The 25,332-nt window shown below is 41.0% G+C and overlaps 1 protein-coding gene across 2 annotated transcripts in view; it reads right to left on the reverse strand.

The window, feature by feature from the left end:
- The window catches only part of SORCS1 (sortilin related VPS10 domain containing receptor 1), a 359,470-nt gene that overhangs the window by 238,588 nt on the left and 95,550 nt on the right, over positions 1 to 25,332 (reverse strand). The gene's annotated exons all lie outside the window — the stretch shown is intronic.

Raw genomic sequence — 25,332 nt, forward strand, 5'->3', positions numbered from 1 at the left:
CCAAAACTATGGACACGCTTTAAGTAATATCTCTGCTGGAGGTTTTGTTAAGCTGCTTTTCGGGTTAACAGGTTCAGTTGCTGACAGTGCCCTTAATTCCTGTTACAGATGGATGCGAGACCTGGCACACTGCTAGCTTGACTTCATTATTTGGTTTACTGCTGTCTTGTATCAGGAGAGCAACTACCAGAAATGCTTTATGTGCAAATGCCCCCCCCCCTTCCCCATTTTCGTAGTGGGGGATTTATAGGTCTATTCAGGGAGCGGAGCGGCAACATAATTCTGTATCTTCAACAAACAGCCGCCCTGCTGCCACTGATAAGCTTTCCTGGGAGGGCGGTGATTGAAATTTAGCACTTTCCAAGCCTTAATTGGCACAAGTCTTTGTCAGGCATACGCACCCGCTGTGGGAATGCCATCTGACAGGGTGGTAGGCAGCCTGACACCTAGCACAAGCTCAGGTTCTCTCTAAAAAAAAGGGAAATTAAAATGAAAGTGAGTCATCAACTTTTAGTAGATCAGAGTTTGGAAAACAGAGGACAGCAGAATGACTGGTGATTTCCAGCTGCAATTAGCTGTTCATCTCTGCTGTGCTTGACTACATGCTTTGCACTATATTGTTTCAGCTGCCATTGTGCCAATAACTCCATACGAACCAATCATTTATTATGATTTATTTACCAACCACATGGCTCCCATCGAGCCCTCAGAACAGCTTACAGACAAAAGCAAAAGCAGCACTTAGTTCATAATAGAAACAAGTAGCAACTAAAACTACATCAACTTATCTACTTTAAAATCAAGTTTGAAATAGCATTTCATCAAGCAGCTAAGATAAAGTTTGTACTGGAAAAAATAAATCAGGCCGTGGTTGCAAAAAGTTGCAGCAGAAAGACAGAGTGGGGGATACTGTTTCAAGCTATACTGAATTTCAGTTTCAGTCCTCCTGAAGACTTAGGTTCACATTTTGGGTGTAGTCTACAGGTGGGAGCCCTGATCTTGGCAGTGATGAGGAGCACTTCTGGAGGGTTAAGTTTACAAACTGTGTCATTACTGGAAATATCAGACCGAGCCAAGGTTATACATGTCTTAGTTTAGACGTAGGGAACTTTTCTAGCCTGAATTATCTCTCCTGCCCCTTGTGAACCAAGTTTGGCAGGTGGGTGGAGCTGCACACCTGCCCATCACCTGATGTCAAAATTGTATCAGGTGACCTTTTTGCTCACAGGGATCTTTAGAAGCCCCTTTCAGCCTGCTATTTTGTGCAAAACTTTGAACTGAGTTTCTGAAGATCTGACAATCAGATGATTGTCAGATCTTCAGAACCCCTGTTCAGAGTGCTGCAGAAAATAACATTTTGAGGGGGCTTCTGAAGACATATTCAGAAACCCTTCTTAGTGTGCTATTTTGTGCTTAGTTATATTTCGTTTGAACTCATGCAATGCCCAACATTCTATCTGGCGATCAGTTAGAAATCAATTAAGCAATTTTATAGCTACCCTGGCTACCCCACTCCCTCCTGGAATATTAGCACGGACTCTGATCCAGAGGACATATATAAGATATTGTTTTCCCCTCCTGAGTAGGTCTCAATGATTAGTTTTATGCTCCCAGACTTGATTTCTGTTCCTAGCCTAACTAGGAGACACTCATCACACTTTCTGTTGCTGGGATTCTGGTAGAAATTGTGGAAGGCTGTGTCAAGGGTAAGGGGCTGTGATCAATTAGGGCATGCCAGGTCTCCTGAAGCTACAGCTTTCCCATGTGGGCAGCTTCCAGAAAAAAGGATTATTTATTAGGGTCCAATGACTTCCCTAGATCCCTTGGAGATGTCATCCAGTTCTGGTTCTGGACAGCTTCTTGCAGAAAAAACAGCTCAGAACAATGTGTGCATTCCTTCAATGCTTTTTTGGCTGTATGAAGTGATACTAATGACCCAGCCTAAGAATAAATATTCCCAGAGAGATTAAATCTCAGGCTTTACTCCTATTTAAACCACTTCTATGTTAAAGCAATATACAGTGATCTTTAAAAATATGTAAACTGAGTAACTATTAGGTAATCCCCTCATCTTTCATTTTAATGCACCCCTTTTCATAATACCCCTTTTAGTTTATTGCTACGGTGTGATAACCTATCTTTTCCAATTACTTTTTCTAATAAAGTACATATTTTTGATACAAAGACAAAAGTACAAAGAGGATAGCAAAATACGTGTTTGCATTGAGGGGCTCTCATTTTGTGTATTGTTACTAGAAAAGCTACTGTATGTAGACCCATGATGTAAAATATTTATTCTTTCATTCTTACTTTTGCTTCTTTGCTGTTTAGCCTGTAAAAGGTTAGTGGTAGTTTACATTTAACATTCTTTTTCTCTCCCCTGGACTGTCGCTTGCTAATCTGAATACCTTAATGAACAAAGACATGCATATGATGTTGTTCTAAATGTCAAAATATGGGTGTAAAGGAATTCAGTAATGTAATGAAAAATAATGCATTGCCCTTTTTCCGCTTTGTTTCTATTCCTCTCATCTACAGTAATTTCATCAAACAACACAACTAGCTATAGAAGAAGTAAAGAAAAATGAATGTAAGATTTGCTTACATATCCCCTGGTCTTTGAGGGGCTTCTGTGGTCATGTTGCAGAAGCGAGGGGAACAACACAATGTAAGCAACTAATAGAAGTAGTTGTCCATTGACATTTCCCAGTCCCTGAAATGTTTTCCATTCAAGCAATATGAATGTAATTATATTTCCCTAATGTACCAAGTGCTCTCATTTCCACTGTTCAGCATACTATATATAATGCTTCCTTCCTTATAACTTATCATGGTTACCCAGATCAACAGAAGGTGCACTATTAAGAATGTCATCTATGAATAATAATTTTTTAAACAAGATAATGACATTTTATGTATTAGACCAAATTTTACCATCCAGCCCTTGTAAGTAAGCTCTATTGAGTTCAATGGTATTAATCCCAAGGCAAGTGTATATAAAATGGCAGTGTGAGAAATGTGCTAACATTCAAACACTCACAAGTGTTTCCATATTTGCCAATTTCACAACCAAAAAACAGCCCAGTTTTTACAATGCCCCTGAAGATGCTCATGTTCAAGTTTTGGCACATCTCTGTGGAAAAGGTACTCAAGAATAATGCTCGCGCAAACAAAAAGGACTGTTTCAGTGTCCTGGGTATCCACATGTCATGCACAGATGATGCAAATACTAAGAGGACATTGTAAGGTCAAAGTAGCAAAACATGGGAGATTCCTAGATAGATTTCCATGTGCAATTTTCTCTCCTCAAAGCAGTATGTTGGGAAATGCTTTGGGCTGCAGCTACAGTGCAAAGGTGGGAGGATCTTTACTGTCACCACACAACCTTTGACCTAGGTTCAAATCTGTCCCTTCCTGTAGCAGCTGTCATTAAGAAAAGAAAATTAATGGGAAGTTCAAACAATTTGATCTCTGAGATCAACATGGGATCTAGAGAGAAACCTGGTGGTTACATGCCATTTAGAGGCAGGTATTTCAGAAACAATACCATTATTTAAGTGATGAAAAGGTGAGGGGAGGAAACATGGCAGATGATGGCATAGAGCAGGCATCCCCAAACTCGGCCCTCCAGATGTTTTGGGACTACAATTCCCATCATCCCTGACCACTGGTACTGTTAGCTAGGGATGATGGGAGTTGTAGTTCCAAAATATCTGGAGGGCCGAGTTTGGGGGTGCCTGACATAGAGCAATGCTGTCCTCCAGATGAAGAATTCCCAGCCGGAAGTGATCTGCAAGGTTCCATGCCACATGAATATTCATAAACACAGATCCAAGCAGAGCAGTTTACAGACCAAGAAAGGGACTTCAACTTCCAACTGCAGTAACTGATCTAGGATGAGCCAAAGTTGCATGCATAGCCATGATCAGCTTATGATTTCAAGTTCCCCAGGCATCACAAAAGGCAGCTGTCAAGACAGGCACAAGCTACTTGTTTCCACAAGTCTTTAGGGGATGAGAATCTGTGTCTTTGGAAGATAATTATCTCAAGGCTTGTGCCATTCAGTTCCAATGCAAGCCACAAAATCCAATACTTGTCCCTTTGAAAGTGTTGGCAGTGTCACGTTATTTGAAACAAACTCTGGCCTCTGTCTTCAGCCAGGGGACCAGGAGCCACTGGGAGGTTGTATTCATGTTTCCCATAAAGAATATAATGAAAGAAATCCTACAGCTTTATTTTATGAATTACAGGGATGCAACTTTGTGTGATGTTCCTAGAAGACTCGTATTACTTTCCACTCTATGCCCAAGGGATCCAACTATTTTGACACAACTTTCAAAAACATGGATACCATATCAAGCCAATATAGTGTCACTTAATCGCTTGGCTAAGCTTCCCTGACACTAATGCTCTTTTCCCCTGGCAGCTACTCTGGCCACTTTTACACTGACATTTATCTAGAAAGATTAGTCGCTATAACCCTGTTCATTTTCCATGTGCTTTGGAAGAGGCTGCAATTGTGCTAAGGAATAGAATGAGCAACCTTTTAAGGCAGAGGTCCACAGACTATGGCCTGCGGGCCGGATACGGCCTGATGGACCGATTTATCTGGCCCGCAGTGTCCCCCACTGCCTGCCGTCGCCCGCTCTTTGCGGCAGGTTGCAGCACAGCAGCCCACTTCCAGGTTGCCGGAGCATCGGAAATAGTTTGCGCGCATGCGCAAGTGTCATTTCCGGTGTACTTCCAGGTCGGAAGAGGCCTATGCACATGCGCACAAGCCATTTCCAGTGCTCCGGCGACCTGGAAGTGTGCCGGAAACAGCGGGTGCACAGGCGCATGGGTGCATGTTCCCGCGTGCTCCCCCGCCCTCTGGCCCACCATGGGATTGGCGCTTTGGGCACCTGCCTGAAGCGCAGTAAGTCTGGGGACCCCTGTTTTAAGGTATAACTGGGATGGTTCTATGCATAAAAGACCAGAAGGCCCACAAACGCAGGAATGTCCTAGCAACAATATGAATGGCATGTTGCTTTGTTATATCCATGTTCTGAAGCAGAATACTGTACAGGCAAAGCCTAGCGACATGCAGTTTGGTGATGTTGGGGTGTTTGCACGTGATTCTGAAATGTATTAACTATCATCAGTGCTGTTTTCTTTAAAAAAATGTTTAGGGGTACTCTCGTTTTCCTACTCATATTGAAATACGGTGCCTCAATGAGGCCAAACTTTTGTTGTTGTTTAGTTGTGTCCGCAGGGATCATGGAACCCAAGAAAGTAAAATCTCTCACTGCCTCCATTTCTTCCCCTTCTATGTGCCAGGAGGTGATGGGACCAGTGGCCATGATCTTAGTTTTTTTGATGTTGAGCTTCGGACCATATTTTGCGCTCTCCTCTTTCACCCTCATTAAAAGGTTCTTTAATTCCTCCTCACTTTCTGCCATCAAGGTTGTGTCATCTGCATATCTGAGGTTGTTGATATTTCTTCCGGCAATCTTAATTCCAGTTTGGGATTCATCCAGCCCAGCCTTTCGCATGATGAATTCTGCATATGAGTTAAATAAGCAGGGAGACAATATACAACCTTGTCGTACTCCTTTCCCAATTTTGAACCAATCAGTTGTTCCATATCCAGTTCTAACTGTAGCTTCTTGTCCCACATAGAGATTTCTCAGGAGACAGATGAGGTGATCAGGCACTCCCATTTCTTTAAGAATTTGCCATAGTTTGCTGTGGTCAACACAGTCAAAGGCTTTTGTGTAGTCAATGAAGCAGAAGTAGATGTTTTGCTGGAACTCTCTAGATTTCTCCATAATCCAGCGCATGTTTGCAATTTGGTCTCTGGTTCCTGCCCCTTCAAAATCCAGCTTGCACTTCTGGGAGTTCTCGGTCCACATACTGCCTAAGCCTGCCTTGTAGAATTTTAAGCATAACCTTGCTAGTGTGTGAAATGAGTGCAATTGTGTGGTAGTTGGAGCATATTTTGGCACTGCCCTTTTTGGGATTGGGATGTAGACTGATCCTATCCAATCCTCTGGCTACTGCTGAGTTTTCCAAACTTGCTGGCATATTGAGTGTAGCACCTTAACAGCATCATCTTTTAAAATTTTAAATAGTTCAGCTGGAATATCATCACTTCCACTAGCCATGTGATTAGCAGTGCTTTCTAAGGCCAAACTTGAATTAACAAAATGTTTAGGGGTGTGCATACCCCCGCGTACCCCAGAAAAAAACCCACCACTGACTATCATAAGGATCTGCAAGCATAAGACCACATATTCATACCTGATCTTTGTGTTTTGGGGAAGAAAACAAGGTTTGTTTTCTTTTGTAAATACATTATAGAGAACATTTTCTGATGGCACAGCTATTTCTAACACAAAACAACCTTTCTGTAGGAACTCAATCTTTCCACCTGAAAATGTTTTAGTATCTTTTGGATCACCAGGCTTCCTATCTACAAATTATTTCCATTTTCCCCCAGTACAATAAGATGCTAAAGTCAAGCAAATACCTTTTATCACTTTATGGGGAAAGGAGTTCTTCAAAGAGAGGCAAATAAATCAACCTAATAAAAACATGTTTCTGCTATAATTCCAAGTGATTTGGTTCTTTCGATTTATAACCTCAGGGCTGGATTGAGAATTTTGTGAGCCTTGAGGCAAGACATCTGCAAGAGACCTGTCTCTCCCCCAATGAACGTGTAATGTTTGCTCACTTCCATCATTGCTCAAAAACAGTTAGAGAAGCAAAAGCCCAAGGTAAGTCATATACTTAACTTATGCCTGCTTTTCCTATGTAGTGGTTCTGCCCTTCCCCTGGTTTCAATGAACTAAAAGCAAACCCACTCAAAGGTACTGCATAGAGTAGAGATTTTCAGCCTTCTTGACTCCCACCTCTGACTCTGCCCTGCTTCCCCTTCAAAGGCCTTATCTGAATCTGTTACCGCCCCCTATTTTCTCTCCAATTCCGTGGGGCTCTTCCATCCCCTCTACCAACAGTGCCCCTCCCACAAATATCTGCCCCACTCTGGTCTTTTGCTTGTTTCTTTATCCATCCCCACTTGACCCTATTCACAAGTTCGTCCCTTCTCACCCACTGGTACTCTCCTCCACCTGAGCCCCCAATCTGCCAGGTAAATCCTACTCAATACCAGCTGGCTGGCTGCCCCCTTGGAGTAGAGCCCCCACCTGCTTTGTGCCCCATTTTAAACCCTCTAGGATATCACTCCTCCCTCCCTTCCATCCTTGGGCTTCTTGCCTGTTTTGGGCAAACAAACTAATAAGCACCCTCATCTCAAATAAATAAACAGAACTACTCCCTATGTTCATCCCTGCCTTTACTGCCTCCTCCCTCCAACTCACCAGCTCTCTCTCTTCCTCCTCTTCTTGCCCTTCTCCAAGCAGCCCCTGGACAGTACCCGATACATCCCGTCCAATAGTAATGCATCTTGTTAATGGTCCCAACCAACAGGAGTGCACTTTCTTTACTGAGGTCTGATTGCCATTATCAGAGGAGAGAGGGAAAGGAGGGATGGAGGTTGGTGCTGCCTGTGGCGCACGAGACCCTCATTCAGGGCTATGCGGCACACTGGTTGAAAACCACTGGCATAGAGAATAAAAGGCTGCCATATGGACTTTAGTGCATAACAAAGTAACAACATTCAATACTTTGGACTAGACTTTTGGCACACATGTCAGAAACATTGGCCATCACTGATTTGTCTTCATTAAATGAAGCTATCACCAAGCCCAGCTCATATCAGACTGGCTAGCGAATAACTCCCAACTTACATGCATCATGGATAAAGTGCTTACCCTGTGTAAACATTATCTGTTGCATTTAAATGTGTGTGCTGGTTCATTTTATACAAGGGCTTCTCCCTTATGCAGGGACTGTACAATTCCCTGGAACTTTCAAAATCAAACTTTGGAGGCTTTTGCAGACTTCCCTCCGAGCCGAAAATACATGCACAAGAAGTAGAGTTATATTTTCTGTTTTGGCGTGACTTCTTAACTGACAAAAAAAAATCCCTTGTCAAATGTGTGCATTAGAGCACAAAAGTAAACATTCATAAAAATGCAGTTCAGATCTAGTTTTCTGCTTTCAAGGACTAATGGCCCTGGAGTTGTTTACAAGAACACTGCGCTATATTACTTTTAATATGGCTAATTTTCACTCATTCCTCCATACATCAAACCATTGTTTACCTCTGCTCAGGCAGCATGGAACAAGGAACAAGGAACACGGATTGTGACATCCAATACAATGCTCTCTCTCTGAGTTTATATGGCACTCTCTGTATTCAAGCCTCATATCTGATAGATTCACTCATATTATCCATAACAAAGCGAGGGCATGTACAAGCAGATTGTGTCATGTCAAAAGTCCCAGCCAGCCAATTGGCCATGACTTACTTGGTTTTACAAGTAAAACTGCTTCTTAAGCAAGCTTCCTTATGGGTAAACAAAGCGCTCATCTCCCCTCTAGGTAATACAGACAGCTCACAGAAGTGAGCTGCTCCAAACTATATAGGGAAAAGAAACAAATCCCTTTTTCAAATATAGCTCTGGGAGGAAGACCTTTCATTGCCTACAGACAGCCACCCAATCTTAAACAACTCCTCACCCACAATAATACAACCACCAGACTTAACATGGACACTGGTACCAGAGCCTGCAATAAACCCAGATGCCAACTTTGCTGCCACATACACCCGGACAACATCATTACTGGCCCCAACAACATCCAACATACCATCTCAGGACTATTTAATTGCTCATCTTCTAACATTGTGTATGCCATCAAATGCCAACAGTGCCCTTCAGCTCTCTATATTCGACAAACAGGCCAAACCCTACGCCAAAGGATAAATGGACATAAATCTGACATCAGGAACCAGAAGACAGAAAAACCAGTAGGAGAACACTTCAATCTCCCAGGACATTCTATACAAGATCTCAAAGTAGCTGTCTTACTACAAAAGAATTTCAGAAATAGACTGGAAAGAGAAGTTGCTGAATTACAACTTATCACCAAGCTCAAACCATGGAGGGACCTGGTTTGAACAGAGATATCGGATTCTTATCTCATTATACATGATAAGCGATCTTCAGCCATCTCAACCCTTGCTTTTTCATGCAAAACCATTTGCAGTCGTTTTCGGTCATCAACAGCTATCAGTCAGTCAATCATCCATTTCCACCACCCTTCTGAGTGATCCCCCCTCCCCTCCCCCTCCCCACCCCTCCCCACCCCTTCTCTACATAAGTGCCTGGGGACTTCTATTTCACTGTATCTGAAGAAGTGTGCATGCACACGAAAGCTCATACCAAAATAAAAACTTAGTTGGTCTTTAAGGTGCTACTGAAGGAATTTTTTTATTTTACTTCAAATATAGCAAATAAACACAAATACTTTTCGTGCAACAAATCTGCCAGAGGAATTGTGTTGAAGAGTTTGAACTTACCTCACAGCATTTGGGGTGGCGTTGGGGGCGGGGAGATGAAACATGGAAGTGAGGGATGTTATTGCATTCTCAAGTCTGATCCCCCTGCCCAAAATGTTTGGATTTCCTACGTATGTACCATATATAAATATATAGTAGATGCTTTATGGGTGAAAGCAAATATTGAGAAAGAAAATGAAGATGATACTATTTAAGCCTTCTAATACAAAACCTTTATCCACCTGATATTTCACTTCCAACTGTGACAATCTTGGATATGCCAATCTTGGATACCCCTCCCCCCCAAAAAAAAACCCATAACAAAAATCTGACTTCTCAATTGGGCATGACATAATTAATTTAACAAGCAAGACTGCTTGCTCCAATAAGGTGTCCCTCTTGTGGTAAACACAGAGCTTTTTCTAGACTGATTAGTTCCCCTCTCACACACAAAATGGCTGCCATCTGTCAGCTCATTTGTAAAAACACAGAAAAACTGCCCAGGGACAGTTGGGCAGCAAAAAGCATTGGTCTAAAGCAGAGATGAAGAGACTATGGTCCTCTGAGTGTTGTTAGACTGCCCATTAACCCTAGCCAGCATAGCCAATGCTCAGGTATTATTGGAGCTGCAGTCTAGGAACATCTAGAGCAGGCATCCCCAAACTGCGGCCCTCCAGATGTTTTGGCCTACAACTCCCATGATCCCTAGCTAACAGGATCAGTGGTCGGGGAAGATGGGAATTGTAGTCCAAAACATCTGGAGGGCTGAAGTTTGGGGATGCCTGATCTAGAGGGCCTCAGGTTCCCCATCACTGGTCTATACCTTTGCTACATGATTTTATGAGCAAATCAAACACACATTTGAAGAGATACAGTACTTCCACCATTTTCTTGTGGAGGGCTGTTCATTTGGAATATCCCTCATGTAACTATCACACTTCATATGAATTGATAAACTGAGGAAGATGGTTCCTGGTTTCACAGCTTTGAACTGGATTGCAACCTTGAACAGTGCTTACTGTAGTGGTGCCCTCCCTGTAGAACACCCTCCCATCAGATGTCAAGAAGATGAGTAACTATATAACTTTTAGAAGACATCTGAAGGCAGCCCTGTATAGAAAGTTTAATATTTTATTATGTTTTTATATATGTTGGAAGCCTCCCAGAGTAGCTGGAGCAACCCAGTCAGATAGATGGGATACAAATAACAAACAAAAAAAAAATAATTACTGTCCCATGAACTCATGTGATGGGAAAAAACCACACACACACACACACACACACACACACACGTCCTGCACAAATTTAAACAAAGTTATGATCTTGCACTACCCAGAACCACCCAACAAATATTAGATCACAAATCACCTCAGTATATTAACACCACACACCCACACACCAAACCTCATTTACTAGATGGTGTCCTGCAGGGTATATTTACGATTGCAGTTATAATAGATGCTATAAACCCCCAAAACAAATCTTTCTAGCCAGAAGTTGTAGCAATATGAACTGAAGCCACTTTCTAAAGGAGAATGAGAAAATGTTGCAAAGAGAGGAGGAAAGGTTGGTGTGGAAAACCTTCCTTGGAAATAGAACCACTAGATGGTGGGGAGGGAAATAATTAAAACACAAAATCCCAGACTCCAGAACTGCTAGCTAGAAATAATGTGACATATTTATATATATCTGAACACCTAGCAGTCAGCTTATTCTGAGGCTTTCTAAAGCAGATAAAAGTGAAAAATTAGCATGCAATGAATAATTAATTTCGTGCTTTACTGATGTTTAAACAAATGGCTTTCATGAAAGGGATAGGCATTCAAGCAATAAATCACTGTTTAGCTCCCTGTCAGAAGGAAAAAAAGATAGCACGACAGAGTTATTGAATTGTGCCGCATGGTCACAAGGAAAATGCAACGAAGATAAAGGAATGGAGTGCCCTTGAGTAACTGGACAACCCCAGGGTTAGAGGGGAAGGCATACCTTACAAAATATATCAATTTATGATTGGGACAGGACAACAGAAGGAAACTCATCAGTATAAATGTTTTTTTGTACACTTCCCCAAAACGTCATAAATTTAATTAATGATATCGTTAGTCCCCTGGAACACAATGGGGCTTATGTCTGATAAACCTGATGGGCATGTACTATTAGTTAAAGTGGGCGTTCTCAAACCTGGTGCTACCAGGGTCCACTTGAGATGGCTGAAAATTACTAAGGTCCACCAGTCACAGAATGGTATTGCAGCGGCAGAACCAGTCACAAAATGAAGGCAGAGATTGACACAATCAGCTGGAAATTACTGATGCCGCTTTCAAGTGATAGCTGATCTATCTATGGGATTTGCTAAATTTTTCGCCACAGCATTTTCCCAGAGGCAAGGTGTTTCATAGCTTAGCTTTCCTCAAGGTAAGTACAGACATTTGCTCTGGCAGTATTGTGATACTGCTTCCCCATTTCTCTCTATACTATATTTGCACTAGATCGTCATTGTGCAGCCCCCATTGGATGTTGTGTGGTGTCTCATGGAAAGCATGGATCTCTGCCTTGAAAGCACAGAGCAATAGGGAAGTGTGGATTAGCCCTAACTTAAGAAGGGGGATGTTGTGGTTTAAAGCAATTGGGGATATCTGGCTAGATTAGGAAGGGGAAACACTGGGTTTTTTTAATTAAAAAAACCAACAAGTAGAGATGGGTACAACACAGAAGCCAATACCAAAAAGCTAACACAACAAAGCCTTTCTCAACATCCTTCTCACTGTACTCAAACCTTCCTTTAAACTACAACTTCCCTCCTCTCTGTGTCTACCCCTCCTCACTTTATTCACATCACTGTTATTGTTTAAAACCATCACCTTTCTTGTCACCGTGTAATTCCACCCCTGCTTAACTCAAACCTGACTCTCTTCCATTCCTCAGATGCTTCAAAGGCAATAGGGAGTGTGTGTAGAAACTTGCCTATTTTGCAGAGGTAAAATCTGCATGCATAGCTTTGCTCATTTTTCCCTATGGCCCCATGTGGTCCTCAGGAGGTTGCCCCAAAAGAAAGAGGTTCCCTTCCCCTGTTTTGCACAGATTCTTTCCCGTAGAAGTCTTTATGTCTTGTTAACTATAATAGCTATATGAAAGAAAGATATTATATTGCATTATAATATAATGAATATATTATATTGTTGGGGAAATCTATTAACATTTATGGAACGTCACCAGCAATTTAAAGAGGTCATAATTAAATCTGACAAGCTACTGTCCTTAAACTTGGACAAATGAAGTGACTAAACAGGGTCTTGGCAGCATAAATGAGCTCCGGCCAGTTGCTTACGGGTAAAGTTCAAAGCCCAACAATCTTATACTGTCTCAGAAGACATGACCTTTTGTGGGACAGATGCCAAAAAAGGAGGGCTGGAATGTAAGCCCATTCATTTCCACTTAAACAACGCCTTCCAATCTGCCTACTCATTCCTGAGGAACTGTTCCCAAAGAACAGTTTTTCCTTTTAAAAAACACACACATAACATGAATGCAGCGTATTTCTCACCTTCAATTTTGTTAAAGTGCTAAGTCAACAAACTCCAGCTAATTAGTTCTATTTATTCCATGACTGCTAATCAATTACTGCCAAAAATTTCTAATGACTTTTACTTCCCTCATCCTCAACCTTAAAAAAAGCCATGCCACCCACCATTCATCAGGTATTCAAGTTCCCCTCAGAGGGGGAGAGCGCGAAAGAGAGCGAGCTTGGCTTGAGTGTCTAATAAAGTTCTCCACTTACTTGCATTCTCACACCTACTCAGCCTCAGTGAAAATAAACCCTCTGCCAGCTGCCTGAAAATAAGCTCAGAGGCATCTGGAGACCAATTGTAATGCAAAGGTCATATTTTCCAAGCTGTTTATAGATTGTAATTTGTAAGGGTGTAATGTCACAGGTTGTCAATAATTCAAGGTGGAAAATTACAAGTCGTAATAGGCTATCAATTCTTCATTCTTCCCCACTTAAGTCTTTATCCCCAAAGAGAGGTTAAATTGCATTTCATTTGAGTTTATTCCTTGAACTTGGATTCCAAAGTTTCATTTGTTTATGGTAAAGACATTTAGGGTGGTAAAATGTAACTAATGCTTTAACAAGTCCTTAGGGAATGTAACCAATAAAAAGTGCATGTTTCAGAGTACAGATATGAATTCCTGCTAAAGGTCTATTCCCGCTGGGCTCCTATATTCCGTACAGCCTGTTGGTAGTGCTGCCAGCATGAGAGAGAGAGAGAGAGAGAGAGAGAGAGAGAGAGAGAGAGAGAGAGAGAGAGAGAGAGAGAGAGAGAGAGATTCTTTTTTCTCAGAGGCTGAACAAAGGCTGAGATGAAAAGCTCTATGTGCAAGATACTATTTCAAGCCACTATTTTAAGATTTATCTACAGTATTTGGATACAATCCTGTCACTAGTTAATCATGGAAAAGTCCCAGTGAAATCAATAGAAGCTGTTTACATGTAACAAATGACAGGATTACACTTTTTGTGTAATAAGGTGCCTGCTATGTGACCAAAAATGGAATTCCCTTCGCCTTTTGGGAAATCTAATTATTACCTGGTTGAAATGCTTTATTACCCCTAGTTCTGCAAGTTTCGGGAAATCAGATCTTTATTTTTAAAATCAGCAAATTCACACTGATAAAAAGCTGCATCCCTTCTCTCTATCCATCCCCCAGTCCAAGGTCAAAGGTTGGTTAATCTGAATAATTCACATCTAGCACACAGTCCTTTTGTCTTGGATACATCTGTGTCCGATTTTATGAATGTCAGTGCCAGTAAATAAACAATAGGTTAGAAAACAGAAGAATGGTTGCACAAGTATCATGGCATTGACTCTGAAACCAAATTCCGCCTTGATGTAATATTGGCAAAGCCGTTTGGATTGGCAGGTAGCATTGCTACACCAGCATCAATCAGCATTGTGAAATGTGGCCTGGAAAGTACAATGTAGAATCTAGCAAACAATTCTATGGATTGCTATGGCTGTTACTTATTTCAAAGTTTCAGTGGAAGCATTTATGTGCTTATACCAAAATGCACTTGCTCTAAGGTAAGTGGAGTAATCCACTCTACTCATCAATGAGCATCATAACAGAGACATGTTCCTAAGAAATAAGAATGGTTTGTCTAATGCAGTAGTATCTTTCCTTTGTCGTGTCACAAAAGGGAAGAGACACATTTACTTTTCAAGAGAAATATATCTGGTGTGCTAGAGATTGCATTATCAACACCAAACATCTAGGAAGCTTTCATCCACCAATATAGGGACTGAGTAGGAATTTCATAATAGAAGCAATCATTCCTACCTTTTAATGGAGCCAATTTAGTGTCTGCTAAAACTGTCAACCTTCAATTGAGATGTTAGCCCTGTGAGCTTCAAGATGCTGAAAGCAACAATGCTGTTATAATGAAATAAACCCTAAAATCAAAAGATTTTCAATGAATTTCCCAAAAGATGAAGAATGTCAATGTTTAAAGCAGGCATCCCCAAACTGCAGCCCTCCAGATGTTTTGGCCTACAACTCCCATGATCCCTAGCTAACAGGACCAGTGGTCAGGGATGATGGGAATTGTAGTCCAAAACATCTGGAGGGCCGAAGTTTGGGGATGCCTGGTTTAAAGTATCAAAACTTGCCAATAAGTCTCCCATGTGAATACATACCTGAGGTGCCTATATTCAAAGAGGCAAAAACAGAGGCATAGGAAGAATAGGGTGGGGGTGCACCTTAAGCAGATGCCGAATAGAAAATTTATCAACTTAGTAAATTGTCCATTCTGCACCAGTCAACAGTTTGGTTCTCTTTTCTGCTATAGAAGTAGCCTACATTTAGTTCAATTTCATCTTGCGTTTTGGCTAGGAATGGACAAATATGTCAATTTGTCTCTCTCTCTCTCTCTCTCTCTCTCTTTAAAGTTACTCATTCCATTACTAAGTTCTATTCTCCACATTTCTGCATCAGTTCGATTTTTTTTAAAAAAAAATAATATAAAAAAATAGGGCGAGTTTCTCCTAATATACACATTTTTATGCAATTCCCCCCCAAAATATGCATTTTTTGCAAGCAGTTTAGTCTAACATGATGCATATTTGCATGTTATTTTCTCTACCATATGCACTTTAAGACATACTTTCCCCCAATACACACATTTTTGTAGACATTGTTTGTTTGGAAACCTGTCTTGCAAAACCAAGAGAAGTGTTGATTTCAAAGTATGGCTGTGTGTCAGTTCACATATTGTTTCAGACAGTGTGAATTGCAGAGTTTTACATTAAAATGCCGACCAAATTGAATTTCCCCATGTCCCTACTTTTGACATATGTCTTTTGGGAAACTTTCATCAACTTCACAATGACCAAGACCAGTTATGACCAATGTGACATGTTCAGGAGGTGAGTTGGCTGGTTATGTGTGTAGAGTTTGAGGCATATGATTAAACCAATGGTTTTCTTTTGCACCCACACACCTTGAACTCAACCCATCATAAGCAGGGCAAAAATTCTGAAAGAGGGTTGAGCATTGCCCACATAAGCGTGAGCTGAGTTTTAAGCTGAGCATATGGTAAAGAAGTCACATAGATACTTCATAACCTGCTGAATACCACATAGATCCACTCGACCCATGTTCGGCATACCAACCTATTCACATATTTTCACACAGTAAACCAAAAATGGCTTTCCAAGTACCCTCAAGCAACTACATTACTGCAACCAGCACAATTTCAGCATCCAGCAGTTCCCATGGCAACAATAATTGGAAAAATGTGCCACAATCCCAGAAAGCATTGCTATGAAATAAAATAAAAATCTCATCCATCCAACATGTCCAGGTCAAAAACTGGGGTGCACATCTTCCAGGCCACCCTCCTGGGCAAGCCATGTGACCCACATGAAGGTACAGACCCAAAAACGTATGTTTTGGGGCACCATGCTCTCACACCAGAGCACAGAGCCGCAAATTTAATTGGGGCAGTTGAGGGGCATGCAATCTTATGAGTTACTAAATCCATACCAGGAAGTGGTGTGAGCAGGTCCTATGTGTGTGTGTATTTAATTTCTGCTTAAATGCTGGTGATCTTATTATTGATTTATCAATTTTGGCACCCTCGGACACATGTACAAGGCTCCAGTCCCATTCAAGCTGCTGTTTATATTTCCATAATTCACCTCCAGCCTTCTTTCTTTTTTTATGAGAGAAAACAAAGGAGGTGTTATCTAAATTGAAGAGTGCTGCAACAATCTCCAGCACCAATGACCTTGTTTTTAAGAGATTCACAAAAAGCAGCTAGCAGCTAGCAGAATGTAATGGACTCATTTAGCCATGTTTGATGCACTAAGGCAGAGTTGCCAGATGTCTCTTATTCTAAAGCAGTGATGGCCAAAGCTGGCCCTCCATCTGTTTTGGGGACTACAATTCCCATCATCCCTGACCACTGGTCCTGTTAGCTAGGGAAGATGGGAGTTGTAGTCCCAAAACAGCTGGGGGGGGAGGGAGTTTGGCCATCACTGTTCTAAAGGGTTGTCACTTTCTTCTTCATATCATATTCCCTACAAAACATTACAGCTTCTTGTGGGGGTGGAGAGTTGGTAGATTTCATTTGACAACCATAAATGAGGGCATATAACACAGAGAGACCAGTGTGAAACAACTGCATGCAAATCTCATGCAATTTTACACTGAACAGTAACATGAGCCCCATTTGAAGAGCATCATCTATTTTCCCTTGGCACACTTCTCAGCCACAAATTGCTTAACTGAAACAGAGGGGCAAGTCAAAGCATATTATAAAGCAATGTGCAATATTTCAAATCTTATTAACTGCATCTGATAGTGCCAACTAAGATTCTAATGCCTGGTGGGCCACAGATCGGTGTTGGCTTTTGCTTATACCCTGCAGGCTTTTTTTTCAGAATTTGCCGAGGCAAGAAAGTTGTTCTATCGGACTGGTGACCTTTGAATGAAGATTAAGCTAGTATTTGTCCTCTAAAATTCCCATTTGCGCTTTTCTCTCTCCCCCCCCCTTCCTCAAAGACCAGGTAAATATTCAGCCATGTTTATCCAAGTCCTTTTAAACTCCTACAAAAAGAACTAAGATGCTAAACAAGTACAAAGATGGAATAAGGGGGTCGTAGCTTCCTTGGCAGCAGTAATGCTGCCTTTCTACAATCAAAACTTGAGCCCACAGCTCAGCACTGCTCAGGAAAGTTCAGATCTTCAAGCCTCCTTGCTTCTCTGAGTACCAGCAGTTATAGGATTACGTTTGTGGTGCAATGGAAGGGTTAAAATTGCTGCAACTGTGTTCATTTATAATGGAACAGAGGCCTTTTGAATTATTTCTCAGGGAAACCTGCTGCCTTGTCACCAGTTCAGTGAGCCATGTACTAGACTAATTTGACTTACACTTATGGTCAGCTATTTGTCAAAGAGCAGGTATGGAATGTAGTTTTATATTCCATTCCCTTTGACTTACGGCTAACTTTTGACATGTCTGCCTCCAGGGAAACATATCCCTATTTTCCTTACCTTCCCTGATGCTTGTTCAGCACCTGTTCCTAGGAAGAGAGTAATTGTGAGTCATTTACCGGTATGTGTGTTGTGCTGTGTTTTGTATGTCTGTTCTCCTAAGCAAAACAGAAAGGAAAAATAAATTCCTCTTAATTTTCTGAAAGGCTAACATCCTTCTTAGTTCTCTCTCTGCCATGGCCCTCAGCAACACACACTTTTCCTCCTTGTAATCACCTTGCCGACAAAGGTCTGTATAGTTAAAGCTATGGTTTTCCCAGTAGTGATGTATGGAAGTGAGAGCTGGACCACAAAGAAGGCTGATCGCCAAAGAATTGATGCTTTTGAATTATGGTGCTGGAGGAGACTCTTGAGAGTCCCATGGACTGCAAGAAGATCAAACCCATCCATTCTTAAGGAATTCAGCCCTGAGTGCTCACTGGAAGGACAGATCCTGAAGCTGAGGCTCCAATACTTTGGCCACCTCATGAGAAGAGAAGACTCACTGGAAAAGACACTGATGTTGGGAAAGATTGAGGGCACTAGGAGAAGGGGACGACAGAGGACAAGATGGTTGGACAGTGTTCTCGAAGTTACGAACATGAGTTTGACCAAACTGCGGGAGGCAGTGCAAGACAGGAGTGCCTGGTGTGCTCTGATCCATGGGGTCACAAAGAGTCGGACACGACTAAACGACTCAACAACAAAAAACAACAACAAGACCTCTCACACTGTGAGGGCCATAATCTATTTCTAGCATGGTCATCCTAAGGACCAATTGAACATTTCCACAAAATGAGTTTCACCATCTACTTCACAATCCAAACCATTTGTCACAATTCAGAGAATGATCGGCATACCTAAATTCCACTGTATTCGTTGCAAATGATGAATCTCATTATACCATTAAGTCTGTCAAGTCTCAGAACTATGAAAATTTAGAGTATTTTAAATAAAATTTTCAAGGCCAAAGTGGAGATTTTTTAAAAAAACAAATCCATATAAAATAAGTTTATTTCTAAGAAACTAAATTTTAAGATATCTGAAAAACTGGAAAAGCAAGAAACTACCTGGCAAAAGGTCGCCCATCAAAATTAAGATTGAGTAAAAATTTGAGGTACAAGTCCAAATTAAGACTTTTTATCATGTTTTTCATATAAGTTAATGGTAAACCAAAAAGAAGAAACCCCATTTAGTTGTATAAGAGTGACAATTTCTAATATGAAGGATCAGAAACGAAATGTTCACAGTTACAGCATATGGCAGAAAGAAAGAAAGAAAATCAGTACATATTGAGTTCTGATACTACAAAAACTCTATCAAGGTGAAATATAGAATTTAAGTGCCAAAAGGCAGGCTCACTCTGCTTATCTTAAAATTTTGCTGGTGGCAAAATTGTTCCATATTCTTCTCAATCCAAGTTTCAGTTCAGCAATGATGTCCAAAATGAAATTTAACATTCCCTGTGTAGGCGGATGTGAACAAAATACCTGTCTCAACGCCTTTCCTTGCAACAACCCAAAAATAAAATTCAGCTCAGCATGATATCAGGTTGATAACCTTCTGGAAGGATTATGCTACATAAATGACAACTGAAGATTAAGTTGACTGATGTGTTGTTAAGCCAATAAATGGATCCACTGAAAATGCTCTTCAAGCAATCCAGTTCTGAGCAAAGAGCAGCCTAGAATTTTAACAGACAATTAAAGCGATTCTGATGGGGGGAAATAATAGCTTGCATTATACAGTCTCCAGTCAGAGAACAAGCCCTGTGGCTTTAATAGCAAGCTTTGGAAGAAAACATGTTATTTGGTGCTACTTCCCTGGTGAAACACCATGCAAAGTTTCAAACAAATGTAAAAGTAATATTGTGCCATGAAACGAAGCAGAACAGTTTTCTGGAAGATCTACAGTAGATGGATAGAAAACAACTCTCTCTCTCTCTCTTCTTTGTTAGCTATTTTGTAAGAAGAGACATGAAGTCAGGAGCACAGCACCCCACATTTCCACCACTGCTTTCCCCAGATATCTATATACTGTATGTGTATGTGCAAAACAATGTGCTCCTATCAAACTAGCAAACAGCAAAGGATGAAAAGCCATATATTAGATAGATTGCTTTTTTTTGAGGAGCACTTCATGTTATTCTTCATGATCAATGGGAACAGTGCTTGAAAGAATGAAAAACAATTATGTAGGCTGAATGAACAATTTGCGCTTTGCCAGTGCTGGATGGATGAGGCTGTGGTGAAAATGGTGGCTGGAGCTTTTCCCTTTTATGGACTGTAAACTCAGGAGCAAACCTTGTTTACAACTCATTGTTTGCCTGGAGTGAGACAACCCACAGGGTTAGGTCACAACAGTGCAGCAGCAGCAGGACCAGAGGCAGTGAAAAGCGGCTGCAATCTCTGCTGTTGGAGCCCACACTGGCTTAGTTTGGCTCAGAGTTACATGTGAACTGGCTCATTGTCAGTGTTTGTATTTGTTTACACAGTAGCATCAGTGCACAGGGACCTTTACAGGATTTCATATATATATATTCATCTGCCCAGCTGAATGAACTCATACTTGGCAAGCATTCAGCAGTCTAGTTTGCTTGCTCACTCTTTCTTCTCAGAGCAGTTCATATCTAGGTTATCATCTTCAGATGTAGCATGACAGGCTAATGGGTAGGATTTTTAAAAGGAGGTGTTTATATCTCAAGGCAGATTACTATGGAAGCAGTGATACAGAATAATCTGCGAATTTACCACTGTTTCATACTGATGCTGTTTTCTTTCTTACTTCAATGTAGACTGCATAATAAGAGAGTTAAGCTTTCTGTTTAGCAAGCATGTGAATCAGAGTGTTTCTTTATGAATACAATTCCAGCTATTTACTCTAATAATGATATTGGTACATTATTTTCTTCACAGTTGCACATGTAGAGATGCAAACTTAGAAATGATTCTAAGATATCAGAAGACTCTCCTGTGTACAGTAGAGCATGCGTTTACCCTATTCCCCATCCCTGCTCGAAGGTATGGGTGATACAATGAACAACAATATTAATTTGTATTTGTATGCCCTGCACACACACACTTCCAATATAGCAGGCAAGCACTAACCTGAGAGTAAAGCAAGACACTACTTTAAGTAGCTAGCACCATTCTGACTTTCCTAAGCACAATTGTGTAGACATGACATAACCAAGACTGAGCAAGTGGCTGTACCAAGTCTATACATGCTACATTGTTGTAATGTGTAAAACAAAAGGAAATATAGAAAACACAACGGGGTGACTGGCAATAATATTGCTAAGATTACATTTTATAATGGTTTAACACCAGGCCACCAACTGCTAGTCCAAACTGAGAGGAATTCCACTGCTGTTGGATAATGACAAAATTATGGGACTTTGACAACTCTTCAAATAGTTTCCCAGAGCTTTGGAGCGCCCACTGAAAGCATATCTCTCACTGTTTCAAACACGTTGCATGGTTTTGTGAAGAGAGTTACTCTTTTGTCCCGGGAGGTTCCGATGTGAAGCAAAGGATAAGCAGGAAGATTCTAGTTGCATTTGTTCACATTAGAAAGTTATATGAGTTTCATACCACTTTCACGAGTTCCCCCTGTGAAACTTTGAATTGTGCTGAAAGAGTGTCAGGTGGCAGAAGAAATAACCCCCATGGCAGCTTGCCAGGAATGGATAAGACAAGGTAAAGTCCTTACCATCTGCTTTTTATTCAATATTTACAGAGGCTTGGGATGCAGCCTCTTGGAATAATGGTGTTGTCCTGAGTGACTCTCCACCCCCTTTTTCTCCCACTTCCTCATTCATCATCTCTTCTGTGGGTGGCGCTGAGGATCAGTTGCTTCTGAGCCCTCTGCTCTACTACTTTCAAGGCTTGTTGGGTTCTGGGAGGGGGGGTCTGGAATGCTTTCTACAGACCCTGTGTCCACCAGCTGTTGCCCTCCTGGTTCCTTCTCTTCTTCCTCCTCCTCCTCTCCAATTATTTCCCTTCATCTGCCTCTGAGCTGTGACCTCCCTCAAACCCCTGTTGTATTTCTGAACTGTCTTCTTCTCTGGAAGGATTACGCTGGGGAGGCAGTCTCCACCATTCCTCCTCTGCCCAGTCCCTGACAAAAGGCTTGAAAACCAAACTGGATGAACTGGCTCCCCTGGTATAAAGGCAGTATTTGCAACAGCAACCCTGTCAGGCCCTTCATGGGACTGTTAAAACCATATATGTGCAGATGTGTCTTCATGGGAATAATCATAGAGGAGCTATGATTCAACCTGAAAAACCACAGGGAGTTTATCACTGGGAAGCTTCAGCCATAATCAGTGCTATTTTTCTAGAAAGAGAGGTGCTGGAACTTGCAGTGAACGCCTCCCTTGTTCTCTTATAATGGCCAAGGTACCCACCTGAGTGGTGCCAGAACTGAGTTCCAGTGATTTCCAGTTTTAAAAAAAATGCCCTGGCCATAATCAGAGACCCAGAAAGAAAGAAAGAAATCCTTGAGAGAAGGGAACGTAATGGTCATGGAAATGCTCACCTTTGCACTATGAACAGCTCTGAGTCTTACCAGTAAGCACTGTGGAACTCTGACCTGTACATTTGTGTAGTTCTTTCCACTTTTGAAACACCTGGGCATTGTCCACTGATAAAAGTCAGAATGGGAAAGTGACATGCACAGACTTAGAAGAAGTGCAGTACAAAGAACTTAACAGTTCCTCTGTGTAAGGTCTGTGTCTGAGAATGACTTAAAACATAAAAAAAAAAGATCTGGGAGGGGGGAAAGGAGTACAGGAAACATTTTGTGCTGATGAATAATTCAATTTGATTTACTTGTAAAAATGAAAGAGAATAGGATCTTGTTGTGTTTTTGCAATGCATATATAATTCCATGGATTTGAAAGTAGCTCATATTGTTTATTTTTGTTCTAAGTCAATCCACCAAATAAAAGTTATTCTATAAACAGCACTTTTTTAAAAAAGTTTTACCTGTTGCATTCGGTGATTATTAGACAAAGTGACACAAAATATTTTGCCTAATTGCAAATTGAGCCTTTGGTTTTTCTTCCTTGTTTACTGTATGGGTAAGCAAATCAAAATGAAAAAGAAGGAATGCTTCCACAGTCCTGTCAAGCTCCATGAAACATTGCCTGTTTGCAACTTCAGCAAGAAGGACTGATAAGCCACCCCCCCCCCATTCTCCCAACCGGGGGAAAAAAAATCCAGGATATATGAGTACTTGGTGCACTGAAGGAATACAATGCAGAGATAGGCATGACAGAGCACTACTTTGCCAAAGTAATTAGTGCTGTGTATCTGGAAGATGTATATTACCAGTCGTGGATCTGTGATTACTTTTAGGTAGACTAATGAGAGCTGTGTGCTTATCCATATTCCAATTCATTTCCATTCTCTCCTACCCCACCTTATCAGCTCTAGGATTAACATCAGTAATAGGGCCATATGCATATTTACACACTGTAATTAAGTGGTGGGAGAGGAAGGAAAGAAGCTTCTTTAGAATATTTATTGAAGCCCAGAAAGTCTTTTATTCACAAACTAAATTTATTCTATGGTTATTTTAAAAAAATAAAGTCCATACCAAAATTAGAGTACTATTTATTCCCAGGAGTCCTTGGAAAACCAAACAAGCTACTTCTGGTTTACTCTCAGAGCCACCAGTAGACTATAAAAATGCTCGAGTGCCCATGTTTGTCATATTTGCACAAGAAATTTGGAGAGTATTCCAAACTTCTGAGATTTCTCCCTTTTTCACATCACTAAGATGTTAGGTGTGTATGGAATATACTTCAGTCAAAGAACATAGGCTTGTAGCCCTGAATCTTTCATCAACAAGTCTATCAAAGATCAACTTATGCAGTCATAGGAACAAAAGGCATAAGATGAGCCTGTTGGATCAGGCCAATGACCTATCTATTCCAGTATGCTTTTCTCACAGTGGCTGACCAGATGCCTATAGGAAGCCTGCAAACTGGACATGCGCACAAAGACCAGAATACCACAAGCAATCTTGTAAATGCCTATCAGATAGCTCCAGATGGCTCAAGGAACTTTGGCAATCTAGAAAGCCAGCAAACCCTGTCTCCCAAGGCTTTCCAGAACAAAGCTACTGGACCAAAAACACACCACTTAGACTCCTGCTTTACTTGTGGGAGCATCTAATGCTCCAAAAGGTAACCCCAGGTTGTATGTTGGAAAACCCTAAAAGGAGCCATTCATTTAGAAAACATTCATTTGGTTTAGATCACTCATTCAGCAACGTGTTCAGCAAATAGTCATAGACAGGCTTGATTGTATTTGCTCTTATAGTCTCCCAAAGAAATGGCTAATTCTCAAACTCCCTGTGCTGGAGAAAGCGGAGAACGTTTCCACATTTTTGCTTCAACTTCTCTATGTACTTCTGTGAAAAAAGCTTACTAGAGGTGTCATACTCTCTCCTTCATTTAGGAGTAATTTAGAAGGAGTGATAGAACATCTGTTTTCTGTAGCTGAGTGGTAGAACATCTGTTTCCATGCAGAAGGTCCCAGATTCAATCCCTGGGTTCTCCAGCTAGGACTGGAAGATACTGGTGCCTCAAATCCTGGAGAGCTGTTGTTAGTGTGGACAATGCTGAGCTAAATGGACAATTGTTTGATTCAATTTAAGGCAGCTTCCCATGTTTCTGTGTGCAAACCCCAGAACAGCGACTTCTTTTCATTTAAATTTGGCAGAGTTTAAGATATTATCACTGTAAAATAGCTCAGTGCTGATTGCACAAATAATCAAGTTTATGTTTTGTATTGTATTAAATCCTTTCCTACCCGTTAAGGTCTGTTGGCATTAAATATTTCACGACTTATTTATTGAATTGATTTATAATACAACAAGCCCTGAAGCGGCTACTGCAAAGTGGAGACAGGCTGAGCTTCATTCCCATTCCAATCACTGCAGCATATTTACCCTTCACATTACCACTTTTCCACCTGCAACCACAAAGGGAACTTTGCAAAAGAGGGCAGCAGTAGATTGCAGGTGGGAGATTTATAGTTTGTCTACACAAAGAAAGTCCAACGTAAACAAGCAGAATGAATATACAGTAGTCTTGTTATTGCCATTTCTGTTCACATGGATATGCTACTAATTGTATCATGATGGGGGTGAAAGGGCATGTGGGGAAAAAGAAGTACAACACCATCTTTTTCCAGAGCAGAAATTTACTGAATGTGAGATGCACAGCATAGCTTTTTCTGGTAAGGCAAAACAGAATTTTAAAATATATATTTTTTCATCCTCCAGAAAAAAAATGTTAGTGGTTTTCATGGCTAAGAAAAATCAATCAGGACTAAATATTTTTGAGT

This window comes from Zootoca vivipara, chromosome 5 (assembly GCF_963506605.1).
Source record: "Zootoca vivipara chromosome 5, rZooViv1.1, whole genome shotgun sequence".
Classification (NCBI taxonomy): domain Eukaryota; kingdom Metazoa; phylum Chordata; class Lepidosauria; order Squamata; family Lacertidae; genus Zootoca; species Zootoca vivipara.